At 39.6% G+C, this 17,316-nt stretch overlaps 1 long non-coding RNA gene across 1 annotated transcript in view; it reads right to left on the reverse strand.

The window, feature by feature from the left end:
* The window catches only part of LOC116633111, a 54,139-nt gene extending 36,851 nt beyond the window's left edge, over positions 1-17,288 (reverse strand). The window contains exon 1 of the long non-coding RNA XR_004299568.1: positions 15,728-17,288. This is a non-coding gene — a long non-coding RNA (uncharacterized LOC116633111). The remainder of the gene's footprint in view (positions 1-15,727) is intronic.
* Positions 17,289-17,316: the final 28 nt, after the last annotated feature.

A 17,316-nucleotide genomic window follows, 5' to 3' on the forward strand; every position in this document is an offset into this window, starting at 1 on the left:
GTCCAAGAATAGTTAGGACACTCCTGAAGAAAAAGAATAAAGTAGGAATCTTGCTCTATTAGATATCAAGGCTTATAACTAAACTATCTTCATAAGGCCAAATTGTACCTGTCTGGAAACATATAAAAACAGATTGATATATCAGAACAGAGAACTCATATATGCAAACTTGATTTATGACAGAAGTGATAACAAGGATCAGTGGGTTAAGAGCCTTTCAATAAATGGTGCCATAAAAATTGTTTTATCCAAATAGTTAGATACGAAATTGGAAATCAATCTGTCATCATCAAATAGAGTTAAATCGTGGATATTGTATGATGAAGAAATTCCACTCCTAGGCATATATGCTGGAGAAACCCTTGCACATTTTCACCACAGCTTATGTACAAGAATGTTTACTGTGCAATATTATACATAAGATCAAAAGATAAGGGGAGAATCCATAAATTATTTGTAATTTGTTCACACTATGGACATATAATAGAGAATATGAATTCATGCAGCTGTATGAATCCAAACTTCTAAACATAGTATCAACAAGAAAAACTACCCAAATAGTTTATAGTGCATGATTTCATCTATATTGAGTAAATAAACACACAATACAAGACAATATATAACTTGGGAATATGTATATCTGTAGTTAAAATGCAAAAATAAAATAAGGGGAGTGATAATCAAATATCCAAAACGCCTTGATGCTAAAGTTAGGGTAGGGAACTGGTTTATGCAGGGTGAGGCATGAAATCAGGGAAAAGCACTTCAAATATAGTGGTAACATGCTATTTCTTAGGTTGGGTGATAGGTCTAGAACTTTTTAAAATTGCTGCTTTTATACTTTAAACATAAAAACATTCTTTTGTATGCAATAAACATTTAGTAAAATTGTTGCACATACATTGTTGGGTCCGCATGGACCCCTATTCAAATCTGACTTAAATGTGCACAGAGACACGAGGAAGGTATGAAAAGACTTATTAATCATATAATAAGGCTTTCTGGGGAGAACAGGGTAGCTCCCAAGCAGGCTCAAAAACAGCTTGAGAGAGCAAGAAAAGATTGGTTTGAGGTTTTTAGGGTGACTAGGGAGGATGATTACAGCAAGGGTTTGAAGTTCCACATGGTTTGAAGTTCCACAGGCACAAAGATCACTCAGGCTTTCTTATCAGCTTGCCCATATGTGGGATAGATGGCCAAGAGGGAGAGATGAGGCTTAAAAGATGTCAGTTAAACATCAAAAAATAAGAGTCGCACTCTTCATTACAAAAATATTTTAAACAAAACTGTGTAAGAAAACAAAAGGGATATCTACCATGTTTGAAGTACTATGTCTGCAGAGAAAAGAATGTTACTTCTCCCTTTTAGATACCACTTCTCCCATTCTTCTCCCAGGAATACACCACTAGAGGAGTAACTATGGTCAAACTGTTACACTTGGTAGAAAATTCAAATTCTTTACTATACTCAATATCAAGAGGAAGAAACTCAATATCAAGAGGAATTATTACAGTAACATAAAGTTAGATTTCAAGTCCTGTAGAGTGAAAAGAATGAGAATTGCTCATGATGTTTAAAAGTTCCTGGGACTATGCAGTAGTATAAATATCAGCTGGGTCTCTCTGGCACCTGAGCTGAGCCCAAAAGGAATCATTTGCTTTACCACCATGGTAGAGAAGAAATTTTGCAACCTTACACTGACTAACTGCAAATAAGCACCAAGCTTGAAGACTTCTCCTCAAAGAAAGTATTTCATTCCTACTGAAAAGACAGACAATGAATTATAAGTGTACCTCAATTTTTGAGACACCCACTGGGTACTGCTGTAGACATGAAGATGGAAAAAATTTAATCTGTGCTCTTTAGGGGCTCACAGTTTCTTGTATTACTTTTGCAGTCTAAGGTGTGAAAATCTGGATTTACAGAAAACCTACAGCCAGACTGATGGCTCAAATGATAAAATAATTCATTGGGTTGCTTTCAACATACTTCAATATTAAAGAATACATGAGAACCATTAGAAACTGTATCTACTGCATGATAAATGCTCACAGAAGAAGGAAATACCCATGCTTAAGAAAATTCTTAATAAACAGGTTGGGGGTAAATGATAAGACCCTGAGAGCACAAGTCAGTAGAGCCAAAGGCGAAGAAACCACTCAATTTCTCTGCATTCATAAAGATGAAAAATGTGGGACAAGCAGAGAATGAGAGGAGAGTAAATTTAAACTGCTTTGAGAAACTTTTAGGAACAGAATTGTATACCCTGAAATTGTAAGTTATTGACACAAATGAAATGCAAATTCCTCCATTCTCCCAATCTTTAGTAAAGCATTCTACAACACACACACACACACACACACACACACACCTTATGAGTAGGGCTCTTTTGGGCAGGAAGAGAGCCTGAGTGCAACATTTAGTTTGATCCATAGTATCAGGTGAGTATAATTATAATATTGTAAAAATACCTCTCTAAATACTAATATATTTAAGTGTTTTACAGTAATTAATTAATTTAATAATACTCAAGGGAAACCTATAAGGTAAGAGGTAATATTTTTACCATTTTCCAAGTGGGTATCAAAAGCACAGAGAAGTTAATTTGTCCAAGGTCTTAGCAGCAGCTAAGAGCCAACCTGGCCCTGGTGGCAGCAATATGGAGGGCACGTGCCCAAGTCGTAACCAGAGTTGGAGGACAAGTCACCACAACAGGAATGTTGGGAGAGTTGGCCGACTGAGGACCACACATGTGCAGAGGAGAGGGTGAGAGGTGACAGACTCAAGATGACCACAGAACAGAAGTGCAGAGCAAACACCCCATGAGCCCAGCAGTCTAAACTGATGTCCTCCTGAACTGTTAATGTGTACCATGGCCCTGCCCTTTTGGGAACACCTAAGAGACATGAATGAAGAAAGCCTAAGGTCCTACCATTTGCCGGATGGGGCTGAAAACCAAGGAGCAAACTACTCAGATGATCTTACCCAGGACCCCTAACCGGGTGTCCTCAGGTACATTTTATGTTCTCAATGCATAAATACATAAACATATGTGGCTACATTAATATAATTTATTTCCATGTAAGATATATGCTTTAACTCCTTTCTTGGGTGTTAGTTTCCTTTTCTATTAAGATTAGATTCCTTTCAGCTCCATACTTTTGTCTCTAAGTAAGTGACTTGGGCATTTTGCTGAAAATCTTTCAGGAAAGATCACTATTCTTCTAAAACAGCCCTCAGTTATGGGGCGCCTGGGTGACTCAGCTAGTTAAAACCAACTCTTGGTTTTGAACCCCACATCAAGCCCTGCATTGCGCTCTACACTCAGCACAGAGTCTGCTTGTCCCTCTCCCTCTGTTCCTCCCCCAGCTCAAGCACGTGCATCTCTCTCAAATAAAAATCTTAAAATTCCCTCATTCTGTTTGTTAATTTCCATCCTGGTGGCCACCACCCAGGTTCATATCCCTATCCCCTTATTCCTGGACTATCTGCTCACTGGTCTATCAACTTCGCCCTCTCCAAGTTATTACTGCCCCTTCCACCCTACCCATTCAATGAATTTTATGATTCTGAAATCTTCAAGGGTTTCCATTGCCAATGTGAAAAACGTTCTCCATAATACGACCTTAACCGATTTAGTCTTCTCTCTAGCTTCCACTCCATTCTCTACCTCCCTTAACTGCAAAGTACTTCTTGGAAGTATCCCACATTACCTGTTCTCACTTCCTTACTTTCCACTCTCTCTTTAATCCATTCCAATACAGCTTTATCCCCAATCCTCCTCTGAAGTGACTTTCATGTGGCCAAACTCAATAACCAGTCCTCTAGTCTCTTCTCACATAAAGTCTCAAGCATCTGATGCCGGTGAACATTCTCTTCTTGAAAATCTTTTTTTCCCTTGATTTCCATGTATGATGCCATTCAGGATAAAACCAAACGGGTTTTGTTTTTACTCTGATTTTTACCTAGCTTCCTTTGAAGCATATACTCATTTGTCTTTTATCCTCTTCATACTGCCACCTTAAGAATATTGATTTTGCCTTATATATCAACATAATCAGCTGCTTACTAATATAACCACGCGAACAGCAAGATCTCAGAAAGTTTCCTCAAACACAGCAGACTGCTGGCTCTGTGGCTTAGAGCTATTATCTTTCCTGAATATCTGCTTGTCCTAAAAGCAACACTACCGCTTTTCAAGATTAAATCCCAACAGAATTGACCACTTCCTCCTCTGTGCTCCCAATGCCATGCCCTTATGTCTCTCAAAGCTCCCAAAACCTCCATTTCCCTCACTGGCTTATAGATCTGTCTTAATCTACCAGGTTGAGAGTTTTGAGAGCTCCCTGAGGCTACAGAATGTGTCTGGGTTTGTGCTTGTGTGCGGTGGTTCTGATTAAGTTGCTCAGTGTCCATTACTTAGTAGCCATCCAAATAATACATGGGAAATACTTGAATCAAGGCTGAATGAACCAGACCAGGAGGAGCAGTGAAAGAAGTTGATGGTTGTTGCTACAGAAGCCCATGGAAGAGGAGAGCTGGCTGGTCACCCTGTAACCCTGGCTTGGCTACACTGAACATAAGCTTGTTCATGTGCTTTGAATCTCTGGTTGTTGCAAGTACCTCTGGGGTGGGGAAATGTGCTCCTCTGAGGCCTCACACACTGTTCCCATCCACATCTCACCTCATTTGGCTGAAGAAAAAGGGCTGAGGCAAAAAGGCATGAGTTGAGTCCCAAATTCACCATTAACTATAAGGACATTTCGGAGCCACAAAAGCCCATCTGTCAAATGTAAATGACTGTCTGGATTCAAAAGGCTATTGTAAAGCTCAAATGAAGACTCAGCTGACTGCACTCTTACATTTGTATTTCGAGATTCTAGCAGAGTGCTTAGGATATAAATGGTGCTCAGTAATGTTTGTTAAATGAACAAAAGGAGATCAACCCGTTCTGTCTTCTATCCACCTCCCCCCGCCCCCACCCCGCCCCACTGGCAACCAGCACAACTCAGAGATCTTGGGATCACTCACTGAGGTTTCTCCCTCTTTCTCATTGCTCCTTCTAAACTGTCTTCCTATCTGGTTAGCTTCCTTTTCAGATCTTGCTTCTCTCTCCCCCGCTCTGTTCTGCTCTGTCTCTACCCTGCCTCAGTCAGCACCTCACCATTTCTCACGTGTTTTCCTTCTACTGATAATGGACATTTTGGTTGATTTGTTTTTTACTGCTATGAATCACGCAATTAAGTGGCTATGAACAATCTTATGCATTTATCTTGATGCACAGGCACACATTTCTGTTTCTAAATTAATTGTGCCAATTTATACCCCACCAGCAGCATGTGAGATTTCTAGGTATTCCACATCCTTGCCAATTCCTACTATTTTCTTATTTTTAAAAATATTTTAGCCATTCTGCTAGACATGCAGTGGTATCTCACTGTGGTTTTAATTTGCATTTCTTTCTCTGATTAATGAGGCTGGACCCTTTTCACATTTGTATTGACAATTTGGATATCCTCCTTTGTGAAGCCTTTGTCCTTTTACTTTTGATTCATAAGAAGTTCATTTTATAGTCTGGACACAAGCCCTTTAATGACTTTACATGTGGCAATAAAGTCCTCCCAGTTTAAAGCTTGTCTTTTCTCTTTCTTAATGTTATCTTTTGATGAACCTAAGTTCTTCATTTTAATATTGTCCAATTTATCAATATTTTCCTTTAGGGGCATCTGGGTGGTGAAGTCAGTTGAGCATCCAACTCTTGGTTTTGGCTCAGGTCGTGATCTCGGGGTTGTGAGACTGAGGCCTCTGTCAGGCTCTGTGCTGAGCTGCTTAAGCCTCTCTGCCCCACCACCCCCTCTCAAATAAATACATCTTTAAAAAAGTTTTTTTTCTTTTATAGTAAATTATTTTATATCCTATTTAATAATTATTTTTCTGCTCTGAATTAATGTATTATCTAATATTACCTAAGAAATTTAAAATCTCTTACCTGGAGACATACAGCTAATAGAATACTGATTTCATGTGGTATGGGATAAGAATCAAGATTCCATTTTTTGGAGCATGTGCATATTTCTTTGTCCTAGCACTATATATCTAAATCTTCCTTTACATTGTGCTCTATGTTTTTAATTTTTTTTTCATAAATCAGGTATTGAGATGTATGGGTCTTTTTTTCTTTAATCTTTATTTTTTACCTCGTCTATTCATCTATCCTTGCACATATACCTTAACCTGTCTTGGGCAAATCCTGGACCTTTGAATTTCCAACATAAACTTTAGAATCATCTTCTCAAATTTCACAAAATAGTTGCTGGAATTGTGACTGGAGTGTATCAAATTTATAGATCATGCTGGATTGAGATGACATGTGTATGATTTTGAATCCTATAATCCATGAAATGGTATGTATCATTACCTTTATTTTAGGTCACTTTTTATTTTATTTATTTGTCAGAGAGAGAGCGAGAGCACAAGCTGGGGGAGCGGCAGGCAGAGCAGGCAGAGGGAGAAGCAGGCTTCCCGTGGAGCAGGAAGCCCAATGCGGGGCTCGATCCCAGGACCCTGAGATCATGACCTGAGCTGAAGGCAGACGCTTGACCAACTGAGCCACCCAGGCATCCCATTTTTTTTTATTTTAAGTCACTTTTAACGTCAATATTTTCTAATTTTTTTTCTTCTTAATTTTCTAATTGTCTGTGAAGAATTCTTGAATACCTTTTATTTGATGCAAAATATGGGGCTGCAATATGTAAAATATCATAAATGATATTGTTTCTAAAATTAACTTTCAATTTTTTACCTTGCTTTATAGAAATACAATTGATTCTTGTCTATGGATCTTAAATTACAAAGTTGTTAAACTCATTAATTCTAAAAACTCATCTGTGGAGCTTTTTGGATTTTTCACACAATCATGTTCAAATAATGACATTTTAAATTTTCTTCCCAATCTGTCACCAATTATTTTCATTTTCTTGCCTTATTAGATTGGCTAGGACTTCCAGTACATTGTTTTTGTCTTTTTTTAAGATTTTATTTATTTATTTATTTGAGAGAGAGAAAATGAGAGACAGAGAGCATGAGAGGGAGGAGGGTCAGAGGGAGAAGCAGACTCCCTGCTGAGCAGGGAGCCCGATGCGGGACTCGATCCCGGGACTCCAGGATCATGACCTGAGCCGAAGGCAGTCGCCTAACCAACTGAGCCACCAGGCGCCCCTTCCAGTACATTGTTGAATATAAGTGGTAATTGTGGGGATAGTGTGGTAATCCTTGACCTAATCTCAAAGGGAATGACTTCAACATTTCACCATTAATTAAGCCCGACATATTTTGCAGGCTTTTTATAGATAAACTTGAATCAGAATAAAAAATTTCCCTCCATTTTTACTATTAGTATGCTAGACAATAAAGATACTCCCCCTTGCTGTTTTTTTTTTTTTTTTTAAGATTTTATTTATTCGAGAGCAGGAGAGAGCATGAGTGGGGGAGGGGACAGAGAGAGAGGGAAAAGCAGACTCCCCACTGAGTGGGGAGCCCTATGTGGAGCTCCATCCCAGGACCCTGAGATCATGACCTGAGCCAAAGGCAAATGCTTAACCACCTGAGCCACCCAAGCACCCCCCCATTGCTGTTTTTATAGTTATTTTCCTTTTCATTGGTTTTCAGCAAATTTTTTATAATGTGCATTACTATTATTGCTATTACTATTCTATGTGTAGTTTGTAATAATTCTTGAATTTGCAGCTTGTTATCTTTCATGAGATTTGGCAAATTCTCAACCATTAGTTTGTTCAAATGTTGCTTCTGCCCCATTCATTTCATACCTGCTTTCTAGGACTTCAATTATATGTAGGTTAGACCTTGTCATGGTATCTTCTTTGTATTTTACCTTTGCATCACTATTTTTCATCATTTCATGTCTCCACGTTTTTTCTGGATATTTTTTTCCAGAACTTTCTTTCAGTTTTGTAATTTTCTGTCCAGTTGTGCTGTTTCTTATTATTTTACCTACTCACTTTTAAATATTTGTTATATTTTTCATATTAGAATATCTTTTGGTTCCTCTTCAAATTTACTATGTCTTTCCTAGTTTCCAGTTCTTTGCCAAAATTAAAAATCTTGTCTTTTATTATCTTAAATCTATTAAGCACAGTTTTCTAAGTCTCTGGCTGGTAACTTCAATAGCTTGAGTCCTCATGAACCTAATATTTGTTGTTTCTACTGGTTCTTGTTTATGTTATGTTGTCTCTTTGTGTGCTTGGTTATTTCTTTTAAAATTCTGTTTAACATTACATTTGCAAAATTAATTAACTTGTGGCCTAAGACAGTGTTTTCATTCTCCAGAGAGAATTTCACTTTTTTTCCTGCCAGTGCCTAGAGGCAGCAGCAATCCAAAATACCTTGATCCAAATTCAGGGACCGAGATAATGTTTTGTTTTGTTTTTTAAACAGAGCTTCTGAGAAATAATTCACATACCATAAAATCCACCTGCTTATAGTGTACAATTCAAGAGTTTTTAGTATATTCATAGAGCTCTGTAACCCTTATCACTATCTAAATTTAGAACATTCTCATCACTCCAAAAAGAAACTTCATACCAATTAGTACTCACTCTCCATTCTCTGCCCAACTCTAGGCAACCACTCAACTACTTTCGGTCTCCATAGATTTGCATTTTCTAGACATTCCATACAAAAAGAAATCATAAAATACATGGCATTTTGTGACTGCATTTTTTCATTTAGCATATGTTTTCAAGGTTCATCCATGTTGTAGCACGCATCAGTACTACATTCTTTTTTATTGCTGAATAATATTCCATTGTATGGATATACCACTTGTTTATCCATTCATCAGCTTATATACTTTGGATTATTTCCACTTTTAGTTATTATAAATACTACTACTATGAATACCTGTGTAAAAGTTTCTATGTGGATATATGTTTTAATTTCTCTTGGGTATATGAGTGGTTAGGTCATATGGCAACTCTGTGTTTAAAATTTTAAGGAACTGCCAACCTATTTTCAAGGTGAATGGATTCTGGGATGTTTCTCCAAGTATCAGTCAGTGCAGCTCTCTAACTGTCCAATCCAAAGCCATGACAGTCTACTAGGTACCCCTTTTGGTGGGCTCTGGATTCCAACTTTTTTATTATTATACCCCCAACAATGTCGTAAGTACTGCATAATCTCTTAGCAACTCAGCTACCACTTCTAAAATTAGAAACTAACTTAGTCCATTCAGGCTGCTATAACAGAATACAATACCCTGGGTGGCTTACATGCAACAGACATTTATTTCTCACAATTTCGGAAGCTAAAGTCCGAGATCAAGGTGCGAAGAAATTCAGTGTAAAAGCCCACTTCCTTGTTCAGTCTTCTGGCTGTAACCTCACATGGCAGGAAGGGTGAGAGAGTTCTGTGGGGCCTCTTTTATAGGGGCACTGATCCCATTCATGAGGGTTCCATTGTCATGACCTAATCATCTGGTCCCATGATGGGCACTGATCCCATCATGAGGATTAGGTTTCAACATGAATCTGGGGGGAGATAAATATTCAGCCTATGGCAGAAACACTCCCTGGGGAAAAACACCACCAAATTCCACGCTCAGCTCTCTAGATGCCTTTTTCCTCTCCATTCTCAGCCTGCTAATTATTCTCTATCTTGTTATATCTCTTATGCCTTCAAGTAGATTTTTTTGTTGTAAATTTTACTTACATTTTCTGGTTTTCTCAGAGTTTGATCTGAATCACCTGGTCTATCACTATTGCTACTAGAGGTCCTGTAGTTCTCTCTTTGTCAGTTTGCGCCAACTCCACTGCAAATTCCTTGAGGAAAAGGACCGTATCTTGGTCATTTCTGTAGCACCAGATCCTGTCAGCAAGCAGATGCTTTATAAATGTTTACATCAGTCTAGGTTATTGCTTTCAAGTATGAAACAGGTTCTAAGTGATCTAAGCTGCTCACACAATCTGGGAAAGCCAGAGAGCCAAGTATAGTAACCATGAAGCCAGAGCACACCCAGCTCCAGACGGTCCAGGGTAGACATGGCCACTGCCGCTGACAGGCCCAGACACAGCAGCTTGTATGATGGATACCACCAACACTGGATCCTGGGCACCAACACATCTGCTCCTCAGTAAAGCAGTGGTATTGTTGCTGCTGAACAGGAAGACCCACAGGAAAAGGGATGGAAATAAAGAGTGGGAAAGTTGAAGAAGGGAAGGCACAACAAGGACATGATGTTTTGAAGAAAACTGGTTTTGTAAAGGAATTGATAAGGAAATACAATCTATTTTCAGTATTTCAAAAATTGAAATAGAAATCCTGTAGAACTGGAGAGTAGTTTTCTTGATTCCCAGGGTCATTCCAAAGTGAATTAATACATTTCCAAAGACTGAGTAGGTGATACAAATGAATAAAATGATCCAGAAAGATAGATTCCACTGTAATCACCCCACCCCTCCTCTTCTTTGCCTTGGCATGCCCTGCTCAAGAAGCCTATGATCCATTTCACATACTCCTCTTTTCCAGAATCCCCAAACTCCTTCCCTGTCATCATGTTCTGAGCAATTTAAATTTCACTGCTTTTCAAAAGGATTTCCTCAGAAGCTGCTATGTGAGCCAAGGGTCCCAACAACTTCTATGTCAATGCCTTTCAAGTACAACTAGAGATTTGTTACCTACTTACAAATAGCTTTTATAAGAGTGTTTCTTCAGAAGCATGGGACTTCTGAGGGACTGTCATCTGGTTTTAGCCATCCTGCCTACAGGGCGTCAATTCCAAAAGTAAGGAGTAACTCTGTAGAGGCCTAGGAAGGTCTGACTTTGTCATAAAGTAATTGTTTTTAATATATTTTGTTATTTACCAAAAGATCTGTATGCAATATCCCAAAGCCAGATGACTACTTCATCTCATTTCTTAACAGCATTTTATGAGATTCCTAGGCAGTCTGTCATCTTCTTTTCCCCTGTTTAGAATCTTCCTATATTTGTTGTATTATGTCCAGGGATTTCAGTTGTTAAGAGGGAGTACTAGGGGATACTCTTACTCCATCTTGGCCAGAACTAGAAGTCCTCTACTTATACATTTTTAAAGCGATGGATATCATTCTAACATATATGAATACATAAATGTCAAAGCTTTCTTTTAAACATATAAACTACCTCCTTTTTTCTTTTCTTCAAAATTACAAATAACATTGTAAAGAACATCTGAATATTTACTTCACAGAGGTGGAAATGTTAGGTCAAAGGGATACCCATTTTAAATTTTGATAAATTTATCAAATTCACATCAAACTTATTAATACCAACAATGAATGAGTGCGCATATTTGTGCATATTTTCACTAATCATTTCACTAACTGCACATTAGTAAGTGTTTTAATCTTTGACAATCCAACAAGTAGAAAATACAATTTAAATTCTCACTGACTCATATTTCTTTGGATATTATTAAGTTTGAAAAGAATTTGTGTTAAGTGGTAACTTGTGTATAGTTTTATATCATTAACTATTTTAGTGAGTTGATATATATGCATAAGCTTATCATTTGCTTTTCAAACATATTTAAGATGTCTTAATTTTTTTTTTTTTTTAAGATTTTATTTATTCATTTGAGACACAGAGATACAGAGAGAGAGAGAGCATGAGCAGGGAGAGAGGCAGAGGGAGAGGGAGAAGCAGGCTCCCCACTGAGCCAGGAGCCCGATGTGGGGCTTGATCCCAGGACCCTGGGATCATGACCTGAGCCGAAGGCAGACGCTTAACCATCTGAGCCACCCAGGCGTCCCAGATGTCTTAATTTTTTTAATGAAAGATTATGATGATGATGATGATTGTTATTTGTGAGGTATTTCTACATTTTTCCTATCATACTCAGATAGGACTTCTCCAAAATAATAAAATCTCCTTGTGGTAAGCAGGATAATCCCCCACCACTCCCAAAGATGTCCACATTCTAATCACTAGAACTGAATATATTATCTTTTTTTTTTAAGATTTTATTTATTTATTTGACAGAGAGAGACACAGTGAGAGAGGGATCACAAGCAGTGGGAGTGAGAGAGGGAGAAGCAGGCCTCCCGCGGAACATGGAGCCTGATGCGGGGCTCGATCCCAGGACACTGGGATCATGACCTGAGCCGAAGGCAGACACCTAACGACTGAGCCACCCAGGCGCCCCGAACTGAATATATTATCTTACAGAGCAAAAAGGAATTAAGGTTGCAGATAGAATTAAGGTAGCTAACAGTTTACCTTAAAATAGGAAGATTATCCAGGTGATCACAATGGAGTCACCGTCCTTAAAAGTGGGAAAGGGAAGCAGAAGAAAAGGTCAGAGTGATATGATCAGATGTGAGAAGGGCACCACCCTCCATTGCCAGCTTTGCAGATGGAGGAAGGGGCCACAAGCCAAGGAATGGAGATGGACTCTAGAAGCAGGAAAAGGCAAGAAAACAGATTTTCCCTGAGAGCCTCCAGAAAGGAGTGCAGCCCTGAGAACACCCTGATCCTAGCCCAGTGACACTCTTGTCAGACTTCTGACCTCCAGAGCTGTAAAATAATAAATCTGTACTGTTTTAAGTCACTAAGTTTATGGTAATTTGTTACACAACAGTAGAAAACTAATACAGATAGTAAAATGACACACAGATATTACCAAAAAATGTGGAAGTGGGACAGAGTCTGGGAAGCACTGTGTGCCGAGAGGATACTGAGAGACACGTGTATGTCTGGAGTTGCAACTGCCAGTGACAAGTAGGGTTACCTAGGAGGTAGACAAAATGAGAAATGTCATTCATTGCTGAAACCTTCTCTTAACCTAACCATGTATGGCAAACTGAGGTTAACCAGACTGAGGCACCTTTCTCTCTGGCCCTGTAGGCCCACATTAGGAGACCACCATAGCAATTCCAAAGTCCTTGTGTCAAATTCAAAATTGCATCTGACTACCTATCAATATAATTTTAAACACGTGACAGGAATGTTCCTCCAATAGTGAAAAGCACATGGGAGTGGTTATTCATTGAAATCCTGGAAATAATGCACTATAAAAAAAGAATGGTAATATGCTAATGGGCTCTAGGGAAACCCCAGTAAACTGAAATTACATGTATCATGTTGAAATTACAGGGCGAAAGAAGACACCTGTTCTCTATTCTGTGACTAGTGATGAGGGCTGAGAAGCCCCATCACTTTCCTCTTTATGAAGGTCGACTTACTGAAGGTAAAAAGCTGGGTAGACCCACCATTCCAAGTATTTAAAGTGGCAACTGTCATTTTGCCTGCACAGTGGTTACCTGGTCTAAAGACATGTTTTTGTGTGTAGCAGCCATGTACACTACTACAAAAGTAATAGGGAGGTAAGAAGGAAGCGACTGATACACACTGATTACCCTAAAATAACAGAAAACCAGTTTAGACCAATTTACTAATACTGTTGTTCTTTGGGGGGAAAACTACTGCTGGGTATATATAGAGGTATACACACAAATATATACACGTGTATTGCATATATCTGACAGATGATATTTTCTGAAGGTATCTTCCATCCCACATTCTCTTATGCCAGGTGACCTTGCCATTCTGCCATCAAGAGATGGAGTCTAATTCTCCTCCCTTGAACCTGGGCTCAGCTGGCCTTAGCGGTTTGCATGTAACTAATAGAATGCAACAATAATGAACCTGGGTTACTTCCAAGTCTAGATAGATAGATAAGAAGAAGAAAGAAGTAATAGTAGTGGTAGTAGTAAAAGTAGTTTCTACCTGGTTGACTTGGAACTCAGTCTCCAGATACTCTCTTTCAGAACACTCCCTTAGGAGAATGGTCTATGCTATGAGAAGCATGGAGGGGCCACACGGAGGGGCCATGAGTAGATACCATGACAGCCATTCTAGGCTAGAAGCTAAGTATGTGCATGAAGAAGCCTCAAGATAATCCTAGTCCCAGGGCATTCACAATTCCTGCCCAGTGAGTAGGAAATATGAGAATATGAGTAGGAATATAAGACATGACTGAGGACTAAAGCAAAGTAGTAGAAAAAATTATTAGGTGATAGAACAGAGACATTTAAGAGACAAACTAAGATCTTAGTGAATTCTGATAGTGGGGGCTGAGGAAGATAAATATATATATAGATGAATATTATATATTATATTGTAGAATGAAGAACAAAGCTTGAAAAATAACTCAAGTGTGGTTTTGGACATGTAGAAATAGAAGTATGTAGGAGGGAGTCCTGAAAAATACAGATTAATGGACAGACCAAAAAAAAAAATCATGAAGGAAAATGAGAAAGGACTGCAACCTAACAAAAAAGGAGGAGGAGGAAGAGGAGGAGGGGGGTGGAGAAGAAAGCAAGCACAATGGGTTTACGAAAGACAACATGGTTTTCAAAAAGCAGGAAGTCAGCTTTGGTAGCATATACTATAGAACAGTCAGGGTGGATAAAGATGAAAAAATATTAGATTTAGAAAGTAGTGGGTCACTGATGCTATCAGCAGGGGAAATTGAGGGAACAGACAGAGAAGCTGAAGCATCAAATTCATTATTTTTTCAAGAGCATCATCTGAGGAGAAAATTAAGTGTATCCGTGTTACTTTAAAACCGTCTTCTGAATGCTGTTCTATAAAGATTAGTAATATTTATCAGAAGATATAATCCACCTTGAAGATGTTACAGTAATTATGGAATATACATAACAACATGCTGTTTTTACGTAACATTGCTACAAGGAAAGAGGATGCAGCACTTGAGTTCATTCCAGTAATTTTGCTGGGTTTAAGAGCACTGAATCCAATATTTTCTGTCTGACTCCAACTGTGCCAACAGGGCAATCCGTATATTTCACAGGCCACCAGAGATAAATTTTATAATCCCTCCCAAACACAGACCACTTTGTGTTTACAATTAAGTGGACTTTGTCCGTGGCCTCGTTAGTATAACTGGACTTCACTCAGATTGGAAGGCCTACTTCCCAGTCCAAAGCTTTATCCAAATTATTGTGTTTATGGACCAGACTGAGGATTGCAAAAGCAAACAACCTGCCCAAGGCCACTAAGCAAATCAAAGGAGTTGTCTGGATTCCAACTGAGGTCTAACTGGTTCCAAGACCTAATCCTTCCATTGTCACACCAAAGTCAGCTTGTACTCCCTTGAGCAATGGAACAAGTCCTCACTCTCAGGGCATTCAGTGTAGAAGGGAACACACGTAGAGAACACAAACGAGTATCCTGTGAGCAGTAATATACTAAGGTACATAAAAACAGCTGTAAGTACACAAAGAGTAACACGGCGGTAACTACTCTGGAGTCCCTACCATTTGGCAGACATTGTGCTGAACTCTTTTTATATCCTTAAGTCAACTATGTGAAATAGGGATTAAGTCCATTTTACAAACTAAGAAACTGACGCACCCAGATTCCGAAAATCGCGCAATTAAGGAACTACATTTCGGCCCAGTGACCGCAGTCCGCAGGCTCGGGAACTACCCACACTTGGGTTAGACTCTGGCTCTGACGTAGGATCAGTTTGTTACCTCCTGCAAGGGCCACCCTCGACGAGGACTGCCTGAAGACGCCCACTCCGCCGGACATCCCTTGAGCGCCAGGGTCCCTGCCTTCCGCCCCGCGAATCACAGTTTCTCCGCATCACGACCCCACCCCTTCCAGAATCCCGCCCTCACACTTCTTCCTCAGGTCTCTCTGCTCTCACCTCTCCATCACCAACAAGGGGACTCGCATCGGCGCGTGTGCAAACACGACTGAACTCTCCAACCCGCTTGGTCGCCCCAACAGAGCTAGCGTGGTCTCCCGAATCTCAGCAGCTCAAGCTCCCAGGCGACGAGGACGTCATACACCGCTCGCCTTTTCGCAGCCCCGGCGTTCGCGGTCCTCTCCTGATAGACTTCCGCCAGGCAAAAGCAATCGGCCCATCGCAACATACTGGCGCCTCCGCCCGGAAACTCAAGCGTCAACGCTTTGGTTCCGGTGCGTCGGCCAGCGATTGGGATTTAGAGACTTGAATTGGGTTCGCTGTCAGCTGATATGGAAACCCCCATGTTCTGGACTAACGTCTTTTTAGAACACTCCCTTGCACATAGATACTCGTTAAAATCAGCTAAGAAAAAAAAATTATTTTGAAACCAGTACTCTAGGCTCTGTGGCTATTTGTGGGATGGGGAGCTTGCCAGCTTAATAAAAAAAAAATATTTTTTAAGTGCTGTGAATGGTTAGGTCGAATGGTAATCAGTGTAATATCTTATCATTGGACCTTTAATAGCACTGCTTTTGCTGCCAGATGGCCTGTAATCCAGTCATTTATGAATGTATTTTCTACTCATTCAGTAACCCTCCAGCACACCTTTTTGTGGATCATTGAAAGGCTAAAGGAACACAGAGATGAAAACAGATTAAAGCTGGCAGTTAAACGGGCACACAAATGAACGTGTGCATTTGGCAGTTTAGGGCACAGCCCCCACATGTACCATTTGCCAGGATGAGTGAGACAAAGCCTCACCTATCAAGTACTATCTGAGATGACATAACAGTATAGAGTGAAGGTGACATGGAGTAACATTTCCCATGCTATCCCTGAAACCTTCCCATCTGTCCTTGCCTCTCTTGCCACTGAAACGTCCCTGGTTTAATCCCCTATTATTTTTCACCTACTAAAGTGTTCCTAAGCAGTCTCCAATGCTTTTAGGCTGCTCCAATAACACTCATGTCCGCATGAGTGGACTACAGGGTCAAATATGGGGTAGGAGAGAGGAAATAAACTGTGATTTTCAAGTCCATCTTTGACATTGCTGAAGTTACTGAAAAGATGTAAGAGTGGGGATTCTCCTGCCCTTGCCTACAGCATTCATGCTGATCTTCTTAGCATGCAATCTCAAGCCTTTTGTACTATAACTTTGAGGTCAAAGGCTGCCTTCCTGCCTGTATACCCTAGTATTCACTCCATACTCCATCTAGAGGGAGACACCATTCTCTGAGTATTCTGTGAACTTCCACAAGTACAAAATGCACCTCCAGGGAAACCAGGTTTATGAAGCCTCCAGACTCTGCAGGCAGTGTTAAATTAATCCCTCTTCAGAACCTATGACTCATATATATCACAAAGCACTTATCAGTCTATTATTTTTAATGTAGAGAGTCAGTGCCTTCACTAAACAGTTGACCTTTGAACAACACAGGGGCTAGGGGTACTGACCCCATGTAGTCAAAAATCTGCATGTAACTTTTGACTCCCTCCCCCCAAAAAAACCCTTAATAGCTTACTGTTAACTGGAAGCCTTACCAATG

This window comes from Phoca vitulina, unplaced genomic scaffold (assembly GCF_004348235.1).
Source record: "Phoca vitulina isolate PV1807 unplaced genomic scaffold, GSC_HSeal_1.0 scaffold7, whole genome shotgun sequence".
NCBI lineage: Eukaryota > Metazoa > Chordata > Mammalia > Carnivora > Phocidae > Phoca > Phoca vitulina.